A 17205-nucleotide genomic window follows, 5' to 3' on the forward strand; every position below is an offset into this window, starting at 1 on the left:
GTGCCTGGCAAAAAGTAGGTGCTCAGGCAGTCAGAGATTCAAGGTGGGGTTTCCAAAGTTTTCCTGATGATAGAATCAAAAAGATGTTAGGAGAATAAGCATTATTCTACCTTCTGGACAGCAATAGCTCCTAATTCATGCAAGGTTGATTTCTATATGTTTATAATGCAAATTTTTCTTTCTAGGACCAGAATTCTTCTGTGTACTCTACCTGGACACTCTTTTGGGGACCTAGCTGTTAATTGAAAGGTTGCTTGGTGAATATAGGCTCTGAGTGGCAAATGACTGAGAGTCATACGGGTTATTTCACCCAGGTTTTTGTGATGCCTGAACTGCTTTAGGGACAGACATACCTTCACCTACCACACCAGCCTCCCCCTCTGCGGACCCCCACAAAGGCCTGCCTTGTTCTCAGACCCCAGCAGACCTTCCTGACAGCTTGGTGTCAATTGTGCCAGATGCAATCCACTTGCTGACTAAATCTAAGACAGAACGATGTATTTTTCAAAGTTTTCACTCTGAGGTTAGTCTTATTTTCTATCTAGGCTGCTGGACAGTGTCCAATTGTGTAAGTGAGAATGAATTTAAGAGGAGAAAGTGTGGTGAATGTCATTTACACCACATCTCATGTAATCTTCCTAACTACCCTATGAGGTAGGCAGAGCTGGGACTCAAACCCAGTTGATTTCAAAGCCCATAGCGTTTACCCTACATTACACTGCCTCCATATGGACACTCAAAGCCCTCCCTGACCACACTCCCATTCATCAAACCCTTCTCACCTCTCCCTGCTCAGGCTTCCCTCTAGGAATGCGAAAGGCTCTAAGTTCCCTCTACGTGATGAGCTATGTCTGATCGAGAGGCAGAATGGTCTGTTTGCACTGTACTTGTCTGGCTGAGATTTGAGTCCTCAGGACCAGGAAGTTAATGTTAAAACAAAGTGGGTAAAACGGAGTATAAATTTATGTGCCATGAACACTGTAACAGATCCTTATATAGGATGTTTCATTTAATCCTCATGATTATTTCATTCAGGATCAGCGAGAGGGCATGTGTGTAAGGATTAAGAATTTACACTCGGGGGCCATTTTCCCCAGGTTCCAATCCCAGCTTTGATACTCACTAGCTGCATGACCTTGGGCAGGTCACTTACCCTGTCTGTGCCTTAGTTTGTTTCTCTGCAAAATGAGAATGATAATAATCATGAGGTTATTGCCTCATAAGGTTGTAACGAGGATCAAGTTAACAGTGTCTTGTACATGGTAAACTCTTTCCAGGGGTTAGCCATTCTTAGTGCCCCAATTTTAGAGATGAGGAATCTGGACTCAAAGAGGTTATGTCACTTGTTCAAGTCCACACAATTTGCAAATGGTTGCACTGATTTTTTTTTTTTACGGTACGCAGGCCTCTCACTGTCGTGGCCTCTCCCGTTGCGGAGCACAGGCTCCGGACGCGCAGGCTCAGCGGCCATGGCTCACGGGCCCAGCCGCTCCGTGGCATGTGGGATCTTCCCGGACCGGGGCACGAACCCGCATCCCCTGCATCGGCAGGCGGACTCTCAACCACTGCGCCACCAGGGAAGCCCAGGAATGGTTTTTAAAGTTTATGGGAGCAAGGATCTTGTTTAGCTTGTTCATATCTGTGTATTCCTTGCTTAAGACAATGCTTGGCACATAATAAGAGCTCAATTACTATTTGTTAGAGAAATAAATATAACATTAAGTGTCAAAAAGAAGATTGCCAAAGGACACTAAATTGAATTTCTTGCTTTGAAAAGAGACTGTAGAAAAGGGATTGTTAAAAATGCCTCCATACTAAATGTGGTACCCTGAATTAGATCCTGAAACAGAAAAGGACATTACTCAAGACATGAAAAGACATGGACATATTAAATGTACATTGCTAAGTGAAGGAAGTCAGTTTAAAAAGCCTACATATACTGTATGATTCCAACTATATGAGACTTCAGAAAAGGGAAAACTAAAGAGACAGTAAAAAGATCAGTGGCTGTCAGGAGTTCCAGGAGAGAGAGGAGAGGGAGGAATAGTGAAGTACAGGGGATCTTTAGGGAGGTGAAATTATTCTGTATGATATGGTAATGGTAGATAAATGTCATTAGTCAGCTGTCAAAACCCACAGAACCGTACAACACGAAACGTGAACCTTAATGCAAACTATAAACTTTAGTTGATAATAGTGTATCAATGTTAGCTCATTACTTTAACAAATGTACTACACTAATACAAGGTGTTAATAATAGGAGGAGCTGTGTGCAAGGTGTGGAGAGGCTGGAATGGGATGGGTATGTAGGACTTGTACTATCTGCTCAATTTTTCTGTACATCTAAAACTGTACCTCAAAAAAATAAAATCTATTATTTTTTTTAAAAAAGGACATTAATGGAAAAGCTGGTGAAATGTGAATAAGTTCTGGATTTTAGTTAACAGTAATGTACTAATGTTAATGTCTTAGTTTTAATAAAGTTACCATAGATATGCAAGATGTTAACACTATGGGAAACTAGATAAGGAATATGTGAGAACTCTTTACCATTTCTGTCACTTTTCTGGAAATCTAAAATTAATCCAAAATGAAAAACTTATTTAAAAAAGAATGTCTTATAGCAAATGACAGGGCCTCCTGGCTGACACCCCCCCAGGCACTGGCACTGTCATCCAGTAGGGAAATGCCAGGAACACTGCAGCTGTTCAGGTGGCGAGAAGTAGATGATAATGGGAAAGTCAAATGCTGACACTTCAGTTCTGGACTTTAGGTGACAGCAATGGCACCCAAGTTCCTAAGAGATGCAGTTAAATGTGATATGTATAAAGCACTAAACAACAACTCAGCAAAGAATTTATACAAATGCCATCATCTATTTTTGGAAATAAATTAAAATGACAAAGGAAAGACACTTGCAGTTGTGCCTTCTAAACTCGTCTCATCTTTCCTCTTGGAACATTTTCCTTTCCTTCTATCCTCCCACATTTGTTGAGTGACGGCATTAGATCCTGGGGACTCTTCAAGGAACAAGACAGATGTGAGCTCTGCCCTCAAGGACACCAAAACATGGCCTTCACTAGTCAAAGCGTAAGTGTTTGCCCCTAACTTGGTGCACGCTCTCATCTTGAATGACCTCAGTGCTGCTTTTATTATCTGTAGGCCTTTAACACGCTCTGCTTAGGTCCCAAGCAGAGTTGCCATTACCACCTTGCATTGTTCCACAAGATTTCAAAGACTTTCTTGTCCCTGCTTTGTGATATCTTATCAATGGCCACCACCTCTGAAATGGTTGTCTTAAGGATTTCTTTAAATAGCCATCAACATGTCATTATCTTTCCTTTGAAAAGAATAGTAGCCAGAGGGAGATGGCCATAGGGGTGGGAGGAGCAGCCATTTAGCTGTGGCCTATAAAGTGTTGAGTTTCACACTAGGACCCCGTAGACTTGGCTCACACCGAACTGGCCCTGATGTTGGCTCATGGAAGTTTAAAGAGAGAATCCTTTCTGGGACACCACGGTCAGCTCCAGCTCTCAGGAACTTGAATACTGTACTCTTCCCCCTTTACTTCTTATGGTTTCCACCTCCCATCTGGCTCTTCCCTACCTGCCTACATATTTAATCTGTTTCAGTGGAGTAGCAAGGGCAGGATACCTATTCTTAGAGACTTTGTTTTATTTGGTTGGTCTGTGAGGAATTGCAGAGCAAAGCACACTATTTCCCTAGGTCCCATCGCCATCCCTGGTTGGGGTAACGGGGTAGTGTTTGTGGTGATAGGTATGCAGAATATGACAATAACATATTTTGAGGTGTTCTTGGTCCACAGTCATTCCCAATCTGTTTCAGGAGGTGTATCTAAGTTACAACCACTAGCATCTGAACAAAGTTCAAATTTCCTGTCTGTAGATGGGGTGAAGCTGGTGTGCTTCTGCCTCTGACAGATGGGCTGGATGGCAGGCTGGGCGTGAAGAGCTGGAAGCTCGGGAATGACTATGGTTCAGCCCCAGGTACAGGGCTGGCTTCGTGGTTGTGTGACCTGTGAACCTCACAGACTTTGTGAGGTTTAAGGCTCTGCTGTCACTCTCTTGAAATTATTAGTAATTTTCGAACGAGGCATCCACATTTTAATCTTGCACTGGGCCCCCGTCTTAGTCTGCTGGGGCTGCAATAATAAAATATGATAGACTGGGTAGTTTAGAAACCACAGAAACATATTTCTCACAGTGCTGGAGGTTGGAAGTCAGAGATCAGGAAGCCAGCATGGTCAGGTGAGGGCCCTCTTTGGGGGCTGCAGACTTCTCATTGTATCCTCATGTGGTGGAAGGGGTGAGGGGTCTCCCAGGGTCTCTCTCATTCATGAGATTAGCTCTGCTCTCAGGACCTAACCACCTACCAAAGTTTCCGCTTCCCGACACTATCACTTTGGGCATTAGGGGTTCAACAGTATGAATTCTGGGGGGACACTTTCAATCATAGCAGTCCTACCAATTACATAGCCGGTCCTGCCCAAGTGCAGTAAGCACAGTGGTATCGAACAGATTGGGGTTCGAATTTGGGTTCAGCTACTTGTTAGCCATGAGATCATGAGTAAAACCTTACTTAAATCTCTGGGCCTCAGTGTTTTCATCAGTTAAATGGGGATACTTCCTCATTATGAGAAATATTCATATGAGAAAGCACAGTTTAAAGAACTAGTGTGGTGCCAGGCACACAGTAGAGACCTTGCTATCCATGCCTCTATCCATCTATCCATCCATTTATCCAGATATCCAACAAACGCTTAGTGTTTCCCCATTTGTGTAAGTCATTATGCTAGGTAGGCCCTGTTTGGGATGCAGAGTTGAGAAAAACGTGTTCTCAAATAGGTTACAGTATAATAGGAGAGACAAGACCCCTCCATCCACAATGATTCCTTCCAACATAATTTAAATATAGTATCACTTTGGGAACTGGTTATTATTTGCAGGGAGGTAGGGAGCAGGTAAGAGGAAAAGTAAGCTGTAAACCTTAAGGATGAGATGACAAGTTTGTAACTTGAGAGAACCTGTGTCTTAGAGGAGAGTTAACAGGGAGCATTGACAAGTGTAATCTCATTCTAGCAAGTATCCAGGGAGGGAGAGCGTGGTGAGGTGGATGAAGGGAGATAGAGGAAGAAGTCTAGGGAGGGACGTGGCCGAGATCCAGGAGCAAGAAAAGAGCAGAACTGGACCCGATAATTGGATCAAATACAAAATTTAACACTCCCATTGCCAAACCAAGCAGCGGGTTTTAAATAATAACAGATTTCTGGTTTTAACCACAGCAGCTTTTATCAGGTTAAACATGAAAGCAGACTAGCAAGGCACATACATGGGGAAATTTACCATCTTGGTTTAATAAACGAGTTTATGTGCGGTGTTGAAACAGTGCAACTTCTTTAATCCAGTATCTGATGAAGGAGCAAGGATAGAAGAATTAATTTACCACACACTAATTAAAGCACGGTAAGCACTGTATATATGGTGAAAGTCTCTGAAATGAATATTTGATAAACAATATCTGGTAAATTAAAAACCTGAAATGTTAAATTAAATGCAAATTAAAAATCTGAAATGTTAAATTAATTAAATACAGAAAACTGCATCAAATAACATTACAGGTCTCAGTTAAATCAGGGAGAAAAAAAGCCAAGTTAATCGGCATCACATCTTGCCAGTGTGAGCTTCTGACTCACCTGTCGGGAACAAATGAGGGCTGACAGGAGGTTCAGCTTTATCCGTGAATGTACATGTGGCATGCACAAACATTTCTAGGTACTTTTTACTTGTGAAGCTAAGTGAGGAGTAAAATGGACTTTTACTTTATCATGGAAAAAATGCTAGGAGATTTATTCCGGTCATTGGATCTTCTTCTAGCTTGAGATAAGGACAGACACCTTGCTACGTAAAGGGAACTCTCTAAGGCAGTGATTCACACTGTGTGGAGGCTGAGTTTATGTCTGATGTGCAGTAGAAGAGTGAGCTTGGAGAAGCAGGCTCAGAATGTTCCTGGAGACCTGCCTCTTGCTGTGGCTTTGCTCTGGAAGAAGGACCAAAAAGTCCTGGCTGTCCTATGGATGAGCGCCATGGCCCTGAAAAGACATCTAATGGGTGAGGCCAGCCGTATTTTCTTGTTTCTTGAGAATAGGAGATGCCACCAAACTGACACCTACAGTCATCTGACTCTTCATTTGAACACAGGATCAATTTCAGTGGGTCCTTTGGATTCGAAATTCTGCTCCTACCACTGACTATTGCATGATTCTGGGCAGGGCACTCATCTTCCCTTTTCTGTTTTCATAATTTTGATTCTAACTTCCGCAAATTGACGAGCATTCTATAGCTGTCATAGACTGCCAAAGTAGTTTTTCTCACTCTAAGTCTCCGGGTGTCTATGTTATAAACACTTGAGATATATAATTTATTTTTTTAAAAAGGAATAAAGGTCCGTTTAGTGAATTGGAAATTTCACAGAATAGATTATTTTCACCTTCTGTTGGACCACATAATACCTTGTTCATATCTCTGTTTTGGCCCTTTTTTGGGGCACTTATTTTGTACTGCAATTCTTTTTTCAACTTCATTAAATTGTAAAAATTCATTTAAAATAACACCAGTTAATATATGAAGGGATTCTCTTTAAAATATCCAAACAGGGACTTCCCTGGTAATCTACTGGTTAAGACTCCACACTCTCAATGCAGGGGGCCCAGGTTCGATCCCTGGTCAGGGAACTAGATCCCGCCTGCCGCAACTAAATAAATAAATATTTAAATAAAATAAAATAAAATATCCAAACAATACAGATAAAGACTCCTGAACCACAAACTGCAGGCTACATGTAACCCCATGATTGGGTTGGTGTGTATCCTTTTAGACCTTTTTCTTTACATGTACTTACAAATATATAAACCTAGAGAAACATAATTTTTAAGTAAAAAAAGTTTATGTAAATAGTTTTGTACTGTATTCATCGTTTGGCAACTTGCCTCTTTTTTTTAAACTGCATAATGTCTTGGAAAATCTGGTATCATTGAATTATAGATGTATTTCATCCTGTCTTTACTGCTGCACAGCAGGCCGTGGCTGTATCGTAACTTATTTAACTATTTCTGTATTGTGACACGTAGGTTGTTTCCAATTCTTTGCCAACATAGACAAAGCTACACTCCTTGCTTGGCCATGTCTTTCGTCCAGTGTTTCCCTAGAAATGTAATTGAGAAGTGGAATCTATGGTGGGCACATTAAAAAATGTAATAGATGCTGCTGAATTGCCTTTGAAAGTGGATGGGCCACCTTATATTCTTACTAGTAACATATAAGAGTATTTGCTTTCCCACAACCTCAAGACTGAACGCTACCAGATATGCTACTTTTTGCCAATCTGGTGGGAAAAAAAAAAAGAGGTAACATCCTAATTTGCATATCCCTGAATATGGATAGGACCAAGCAGCTTTTATATTTTTATTGGTTCTTTGTAGCTGATATAATCTTAGTTGATGCATATGGGTGCTATTCCAGGTGAAAGGCTCAAGGGAAGCTTTTTGGAAAAAGAGGTTATTTGAACGGGATCTTTAGGGAGAGAAGAGATAGCCATGGAAGAAAAAGTAAACGGTTGGAGACAAGAAAAGAGGGGACCCGAGTAGCTCCTGCTGAGACTTCCCATAGTAGCAGAGGACAGGGTGAGGAAGAAGTAGGGAAAAAGTTGGACTGTCCTTACCTTGGAGTCTTGCCTCTTCCCCTTCCCTTTCTCAGTACCCTGTGAGCAACAAAGGATGTGATTGCAGCCAGGAGTCAATGGATCCAGAGATGGGGGTGACGATGTCAGGGGCCAGAAATCAACTGTTGAAGGCTCATTCACTTACATATCTGGTAATTGATGCTGGCAGTAGCCTGGGAACCCAGCTGGGTCTGCCGGCCAGAACATCTTCATGGGGCTTCTCTGTCTAGCTGCTTAGGCAACCTTACAGCATGGTAGTTATGTCCTGGGGCAAATATTCCAGAAGAACCAGTGGGAAACTATATCACCTTTTAAGATTAGTGTCAGAAGTCGCATAGCATCACTTCGGCAATAGGCAAAAGCCCAGACAGATATAAGGGAATGGGACATAAACCCCACATCTTGATGGGAGGAATTTCAATACATTGTAACAAGAGCATGTGAGATGGGGGATAGTGTTGCAGCCATCTTTGGAAAATACCGTCTGCCAGAACATATCTCACACAAAGAGACACTGAAATCTGTGAGAAACCCGTTGACAAAAAGAGTGATAAGCTTCCACAGGAAGCTTGATGTGTAAAATATTCCATCATAGAAGATAATGTGAAAATTGGTTTGCGATTGAGGAGGCTTGAGTCATGGCCCCAAATTCACCATTGTGTTACCCTTGGAAATTGGGAACATTGTGTAACATCTTCAGGCTTCAATTTTGTCACCTGTAAATAAGAAGGTGGAACAAGATGAGTTCTAGCTCTGAGCATAGATAAAGCAGATCACATTTAGCCCATATATTCCAGATTGCTAGCTTTCTGCATTAACCTGAGACAGTTTGTGATCTCTAGTCTAAACAACACATAGATCAGGTGATGTTTGATGGCAAGTGATTGGGGCGAGTCCAGTGTCACAATGATACTTTTGTATCTGGGGTAGATTTGGAATTTCCTTTGAGAAAGCTTACAATTCGGAGGCTCAGATTTACTGAATTTTTTGAAAAGTCCGTTAAAAGTCCATCAAATGATGCCATTGAGGTAATATGGATTAAAAAAACATACCAGAGTCTAAATTGATAGTTTAAATTAGCTTAAGTGGTTATAAATCATTAAGAACTGATCACATCAGACCAGTTCTTAAACTAACTCAGTTAGCTAGGCTGTGAACTAGATTCTAATGATCATTCTTATATGACAAAATTAGAACATTTATGAGAGAAGAGGGGCAGCTGAGTTAGCATTAATTACATTTACAGAGCCTCCCTCCCTTCCTTCCTTCCTTCCTTCTTTCCTTCCTTCCTTCCTCCCTCCCTCCCTCTCTTCCTTTCTCTTTCTTCCTTCCCTTCTTTCTCTTTCTTTCTTTCTCTCTCTCTTCCTTCCTTCCTTTCTCTTTCTTTCTTTCTTTCTTTCTTTCTTTCTTTCTTTCTTTCTTTCTTTCTTTCTTTCTTTCTTTCTTTCTTTCTTTCTTTCTTTCTTTCTTTCTTTCTTTCTTTTCTTCCCTCCTTCCTTCCTTCCTTCTTTTCCTTGTTTTCTTCCTCCCTCCCTCCCTCCCTCTCTCTCTCTCTTTCTTTCTTTCTTTCCTCAATTTATCCCAGGCAGTAAGCTGCACAGCCTGTGTTTTTAAATTAATACATCACGTGAGAGTAATGTTGAAAATTAGAAGAACCAGTTAATAATTAAAGTTGGTTCACTCCTTCAATGAAAAATAAAGAATGTAGACAGGACTCCGTGCCTAAATAAAAATATTTTATATGTGTACATGTATTTGTGGGTGTACACATCGGCATGTTTTTTTATGTACTTGTGTGTGTGATAACATTCTAGGATACATAAGATAGAAAAGTAGAACATGATGCAAAGAAGCAAAACTACAAATGCATGATGATACTCATCAAAAGCTCAGATTAAATGTGATTTAAGGGGGCTTCCCTGGTGGTGCAGTGGTTGAGAGTCTGCCTGCCGATGCAGAGGACACGGGTTCGTGCCCCAGTCCGGGAAGATCCCACATGCCGCGGAGCGGCTAGGCCCGTGAGCCATGGCTGCTGAGCCTGCGCGTCCGGAGGCTGTGCTCCGCAACGGAAGAGGCCACAACAGTGAGAGGCCCGCGTACCGCAAAAAAAAAAATGTGATTTAAAGAACAACTGCAAGGGTACAATCTGTTTGGTAAGCAATGTCGTGTAAGGAAATAAAACATAGAGAAAGATTTGTGGGATTTAAGACATAACCCCCTCCCAGAATGTGCAAGTGCATGCACATTCACAATTAAAGAATTACTGGAATTAATATTAATCTTTTGGTTTCCTTTTCTCTTTAGTACTAACCCAATTCTATCTTGAGATTTTTATTCATGTAGAAAAAAAAATCTCCATGTTTATGGACAATACTCCCCCCACCGAAGCACAATATGAGATTGGTCCAAAAATAAAGTTGCAGATTTGCATTCTGTAGTAATTAAAAAAGAAACTTCCTATATACTAGTAGCATTTCCCTGTAGGTATAGTCAATTTCCCACAGCAATAGAAGATATAATTATACTGATGTAAATCACAGCCAGATGCCTGGGAGGGATTGGCCTTTCACCTTCTTTAATTCATTGAAAGATCTTATCTTTTTGACAGGTACTGTCAGGCAGAGCAAGGGGCTGGGAGGCAGGATATTTTTCTGGTAACTAATTTGCTTGGAGAAAAAAAAAGTATTTATTGCAAACACTCAAAAGCAGCGAGATAATCCAGGTTTAGCAGAAAATTCTCTACCTCGTTTTTTTGGCCGCCTAGTAATTGTCCTCGTGTGTCCTGCCCTCCCTCTCTCTCTGTTCCTAGGTCCTCTCATTCTCTTTCTCCCCCATAAACCACTAACTATTCCTTTGGACCTCATGTTTCCAAAATATTTGTGAAGAAATATGTATATATTTACACATACATGTATTTTTTCTCCTTTCCTTAGAATGAATCCTTGTTGCCAGCTTTTGTGATTTACATTGTTTGTAGAGAAACATCAACACTGGGAAAAGCCAGCATTCTGGGAAGGACGCTCTACCCCAGCCAGGTCTGACTTATTTTCACAGTTGCTTCCTGCTTTGCTGCTTTTGTTCAAGAGACATTTCCTTTTGGACAAAACCACCTAGAGTATAAGGTTGGACGTCTAGGATTGCATGAGAGTCAAAGCAGCTCCAGTGACTAATGGGAGTTGGTGCTGAGAACCCAAGAAGCAGAAGGAGATGTAACACCCAACTGGAAATGAAAAGATGCCTGAAGTTTGGTAGTTTCTCTTACCCTCCCCTACATTCCTTTTATTTTTGTGGCAAAACTTGAAACAAAGCTATAGTAAAAGTGCTTTTCATTTGGTGGGTGGTGGAGATTCTGACTCAGGCTTTGCAAACAGGACATTGCTTGAACGCTGAGATGAATGCTCCCACAGGATTCTGGAAAAACAAAGCTGCCTGCTCCATCATGTAGCATCATTGGTCCCCTCGGGAATTCCGGTAGAGCTGGGGAGGCGGCAGCACAGGTGCAGGTCTTCTGAGGCACTTGAATGGAATCGCCAGAGTTCAAAGGGGTTTTGAACTTTAGATCTAAGCTTTCTTGGTTGCATTTAGCCTATTTGGATATCGGGTTTAGGTGTGGACCTACTAAAGTAGACATTTCCAACTCTCTCATTAATATTTTAAAATTATTTTTAGAAACTAGATTATGTTAGTAAAAAATTGGAAGCATCTAGTACCCAATATAGGGGATTATTAAATAAATTATAATATGTCCATACAATGGAATAGTTCATAGCTATTAAAAATGATGCAGTAAAAAGAAAATGATGCAGTAGAAGATAATGGAAAAGTTTCATATGTTGTTATGTGAAAAAAAGATTATAAAACTGTGGTATAATATTATCCCATTTTTGGAAAAAATGGAAAGATAAAGTAGAGAAAAAGGTAGATACACATAGAAGAATTGGAAGATCAATTCCAAAACGTTAAAATGCTACCATTAGTTACCTATGGGTTGTGGGATAGCAGGAAATTAAATTTTCTTCTTTTTGTTTATCTAAATTTAAAAATATATTTATTTATTTAGGCTACGCTGGGTCTTAGTTGTAGCACTCGGGATCTTCGTTGAAGCATGTGGACTTCTTAGTTGCAGCATGCAGGCTCTTAGTTGTGACATCTAGTTCCCCTACCAGGGGTCGAACCCGGGCCCCCTGCATTGGGAGCACGGAGTCTTACCCACTGGACCACCAGGGAAGTCCCCTGTTTATCTGAATTTTAAGATACAGAGAATATGTGTTACTTTGGTAGTAATAATAACGATAATAACATAATTTAAGAAAAGAAACTGATTATTTGGTTCTCTTAGAGCTTCTCATTTTTGTGTTTGGCACTTGGAACCAATTAAACAAAAAAAACAAACCTTGTGGCATAATTGTGGAAAGATCAAATACAGGAAGTACCCAGAAATTCCCTTAGAAAGCCATGGGTTTTGGGCCTGAATATGTTGAGCACCATGCTTCTTCCCAGTCCCAAGTCCACATGATGGTAAATGAATACGTTGGCTGGGTACTGGCATATACATGGGGGTTTGAAGTTTCATAAGCCAGGGTGAAACTGACTTTATCACAGAAAGAAAATATTTTAGCCAAATATTTGTTGCTGATGAATGTTCTGAGGATGCAAAAATTCTAGCCCAAATTTTCGAGGTTAAATAGGTCACTTATTCCCAGTCAACACGCTAGTCTCTTTTAGTGTTCAGAGGCATTGTGTAGAGACTTTGGCGACACTTTGCTTTACAGATGGCAGCAGGTGAATGGACAGTTGGGCTGCAGATCTCATGGTTGAGTGGCAATGTTTTAGGTAAGCCATGGAACCATGAATGCAGGACTCCCTAGTGCCCAATGGCCAAGTGAGCTCTCATCTGACATCTTTGGTCAGCAAGGCCTTTGGCCTCACTAGACTAAGAGGCAGGCTGTTATTTACTAACGGATCTCTGTGGGCCAGGCATCCCACATGTCTTGTCTCATCTCTGCACAAACTCTGCAAGGTGGGCGTGATTATCCTTCCTCTTACAGACGAGGAAACTGAGGCTCAGAGAACATAAGTCATTAGGCCTGAAACTTGCAGTGCATAAGAACCCAGATCTGTCTGACTGAAAACCTGATGCCCATTCAATCTCCAAGACCATGATTTCATTGTATACACAGTTCCCCAGCCTTACCTGATTATTTTCAAGTGACATATTCAAATCCAGATACTAGTTTATATTATAATATTATGCTGACCCTTTCACGTCCTTCCTTCTTTCCTCCTTCCTTTCATCCATGCCATTTTCTTTATTCCTCTCTTTTTAAATCTTTTAAACACTGAGAAACAACATTTAAATTTCAGGAAAAGCAACAGGTGATTTCATTCATTGTGCTCTACTCTGTAGCCTACCAAAGGTATCTTTCGCTCTACATATTTAAAAATTATGCAGCTATAGCTTTTCTCTTTAAACCCAGGTTATCGTATTAAACTTTCACTCTACTAATGGGAGAAGTGGAAGAGGGAAACTAACATATATTGATACCATTTATCAAAAAAAACCCTCTTATTAAGGAAGATTTTAAAACAAATACAAATAGAATAGTATAATGAATGCCCATGTACCCATCACCACACAGCTTCAACTCATGAACACTCTTATTTCACCTAAATCCTCCATTCCCCCTCCCATATTATTATTATTAATTTATTTTTTATTTATTTATTTTTTTGCGGTACGCGGGCCTCTCAATGTTGTGGCCTCTCCCGTTGCGGAGCACAGGCTCCGGATGCGCAGGCTCAGCGGCCATGGCTCACAGGCCCAGCCGCTCCGCAGCATGTGGGATCTTCCCGGACCGGGGCACGAACCCGTGTCCCCTGCATCGGCAGGCGGACTCTCAACCACTGCGCCACCAGGGAAGCCCCCTCTCATATTATTTTGAAGCAAATCCCAGGCATCATATTATTTCATCCATAAATAATTAAGCATGTATCTCAAAAACATAAAGCCTCAATAAAAACACACAGTACCATTATCATATCTTAAAAAATTAACAATAATTCTTTAATATCATCAAATACCTAGGCAGTATAATTTGCAATTTTCTCACAAATTTCCTATCGTTTTTATAGCTTATTGAAATCAGTGTCCAAATGCAGTTCACACATGATTTGTTGATATGTTTTTTGTCTCTTTAATCTATATGTCTCCCTCTCTTTCTCTCTCTCTTCACGTGATATGATTTATTTGTTGAAGAAATGAGACCGTTTGGCGTGTAGAATTTTTCACAATCTGAATTTTGTGGATTGTATCCCTGCCATGTGCCTAACATATTTCTCTACCTTCTGTCTGTATTTCTTATGAATTGGTATTTGGATCTAGAGGCTTGGTCAGATTCAGGGACTTTGGGGACAGGTCACTGGAGTAAGGGTCAGGAGACAGACTTGGTTCAAGCCCTGGCTCAGCCACTTTCCAAGAGCGACTCCAGACAAAACTGGAATCTCTCTGAGCCTTAGGTACTCCATTTGTCAAGTGGCGTCGGCTACACCCTCGCCACCTCTCCAGGGTTGCTGTGAAAACCAAATAAGATAATGCCAGTGTTTTTATATCTTTACAGTTGTATTCAAATGAAAAATATTTCATTTGACATTTATTTCTTTTACTTGTGAAAGATAGCATAGTTAAGAAAAATTTAAAAATTATGTATCATAACTTCTTAACACTTTATTTTTGCATATTTTTCTGGTCATTCTTCACATACCAAAATTTTACAGACTTGAAATCATGTTAGGATACCATTTTATATTTTGTATTTTAATAATTTTTAAATTAATATGGTTCTGGGTCGCTGCATTATCTATTTCATGGTTGAACATTTAAGTGATTTCACTTGTACATATGAAACTGCCACAAACAACTTTGTGTATGAATTATTTCCTTAGAATAAACCCCCGGGGTGTGATGACTGGGTGAAAATATATGGGCATTTTTATGGCTCTTAATAGATTTTGCCATATTGCTTTCCAAAGGCTGGTAACAACGAACCTGGCACCAGCAATGTATGTGTATCGTTTAAAGTGATTATTTTAAATCAATTATTCACCAGCCATATGTGAAGGCATGTCCCAGCATCCTTGTCTGCAAGGACCTTCCATTTCTGACTCATTCATTCATAAGAAATAAGTAAATAAAACAAGAAGACTGTGTATGATGAATAAACAAGAGTTCTATTAGTTAAGATTCTAGAAAAGCCAGTGTGTTTTTGTTGCATGTAATGCTTGTTTGCCTGTTTGATTTTATAGATTTGTTGGTATTTTTGCAAATTTTCTGGAACATACAGAGAACCAATATATACTACATTATCTGAATCTTTTATAAAAGCATATATAGAAATAGGACATTTTTCTCGTCCTATTTTTCAGGAACTTTTTTTTTTACACCAATCAAAATCTTTTTTTATTTTGTTTTGTTTTGTGGCTGTCCGTTAGGTAGGTTATGTTTCAAAAGCAAGACTGAACTCTGAGTAGATACTAATATGTATGTATACTTTCAAATTATGGAATTATAATAGCACCCATCTACTGTTCATATAGCTTGTTTAGCTTTCAAAGCTCTTTTATGTGTTTTTCTCATTTGACCCTCACAACATTGCCTGGGGTAGGTCAGGATGGCCTTATCATTTCAGTTTGGCCGATGAAGAGACTGAGGTACAAGGAAACTTGCCTGAGATTGTTCCCCTTCTCAGGGCTGCCACGGCCTCCTGGCTCTTTTTACCCAATTGTACAGTCTTTAAAAATACTTTTTCAGGGCTTCCCTGGTGGTGCAGTGGTTGAGAGTCCGCCTGCCGATGCAGGGGACACGGGTTCGTGCCCCGATCCGGGAAGATCCCACATGCCGCGGAGCGGCTGGGTCCGTGAGCCGTGGCCGCTGAGCCTGCGTGTCCGGAGCCTGTGCTCCGCAACGGGAGAGGCCACAGGGGTGAGGTGGCCTGCATACCGCAAAAAAAAAAAAAAAAAAAAAAAGCTCTTTCATATCAGTACTGTGCTTTTCAACTAGCATTTAAAAAATATATGGTTATATAGAATTAGCTTGTCTTTTGTTTTTGGCTGCATTGGGTCTTCATCACTTAGCACGGGCTTTCTCTAGTTGTGTCAAGTGGGGGCTACTCTTTGTTGTGGTGCACCAGCTTCTCATAGCGGTGGCTTCTCTTGTTGTGGAGCACGGGCTCTATGCATGCAGGCTTCAGTAGTTGTGGCATGTGGGCTCAGTAGTTGTGGCTCGTGGGCTCTAGAGTGCAGGCTCAGTAGTTGTGGCGCACTGGCTCAGTTGCTCCGCGGAACATGGGATCTTCTTGGACCAGGGATGGAACCCGTATCCCCTGCACTGGCAGGTGGCTTCTTAACCACTGCACCACCAGGGAAGTCCCTAGCTTGTCTTTCAAAAATGCTCTCTTGCAAAATGGCGTTGGCTTTTTCTTTACAACAGTAGTGGGATGAAGGGAGTTCTTTAGTTAATGTCATAGCCGTAGCTGTCATGTGCTGAGTGGCTAGTAAGTGTTAGGCACTTTTTACTGTTTTAATCCCCATCACAACTCTGTGAAGAGGGTAGTGTTATCACTCACGATGTTACAGGGGAGAAAACAGCAATTCACAGAAGTAAAGAACTTTTCCAATTTCATGGAGCTAGGAGGTGACAGAGCTAGAACTTGAACCCAAACTCGTTCAATTTGAATCAAAGGATCTTTCATCTGTTCCACACATTTTTCCTGAAGGATCACTTTTCAAATAGTTAATAAAGCATACTTTAATTTTTTCATATTATAAAAGAAATATATCTTTACCAAACAGCATTTGGAAACATAGAAAATTCTATTTACGCAATGCCAGGCTATGCTTCTTCATGCAGAGTACCAAATCTAAGATATTGTAAAGACGTATTTAATTAGCTGTCATCCCAGAGATGAAAGCATGGAGTTTAAGCCTCCAGTCAGCAATTTTTTGTCCCCTAAAAGTCTAACTTTCTGTAAAGCTTAAAGGTTTAACTCATTAAATCCCACCTACCTGGCTTATGTACTCTCCAGTTTCCGGTCTTGTACTTTTTAAATTTGTTCACTTGGGAAGGAAGCAAACACAACAAAAAGAAATCAAGCCCTGACTTGGTACAGTAGCTAACAGAGCGTCTTAAATCAACACAGCCGGTGTAACTTGTACTGATTCAAGTAACTATTTTTGTCTCTAGCATTTCACATTGTCTCTACTACCAAAACTTCCTGATACTCAGAGGTGAAACAATGGGAGGGCCAGATGTTTATTGGTATAAGGCTTACCTTCAGCTTATGAAAAGAAGATGCAATTTACAGTGCTGTCTCTTAGACCTCCAGTGTCACATCCTTTCTTTTGACTACATTAAAGTCGTAGCAGAAAGCATTCCTCGAGACACAACAGAGCAATTTAGCAGCTGCCTCAGAG

This window comes from Grampus griseus (genome assembly GCF_964374135.1).
Source record: "Grampus griseus genome assembly, chromosome: 5".
Lineage (NCBI taxonomy): Eukaryota > Metazoa > Chordata > Mammalia > Artiodactyla > Delphinidae > Grampus > Grampus griseus.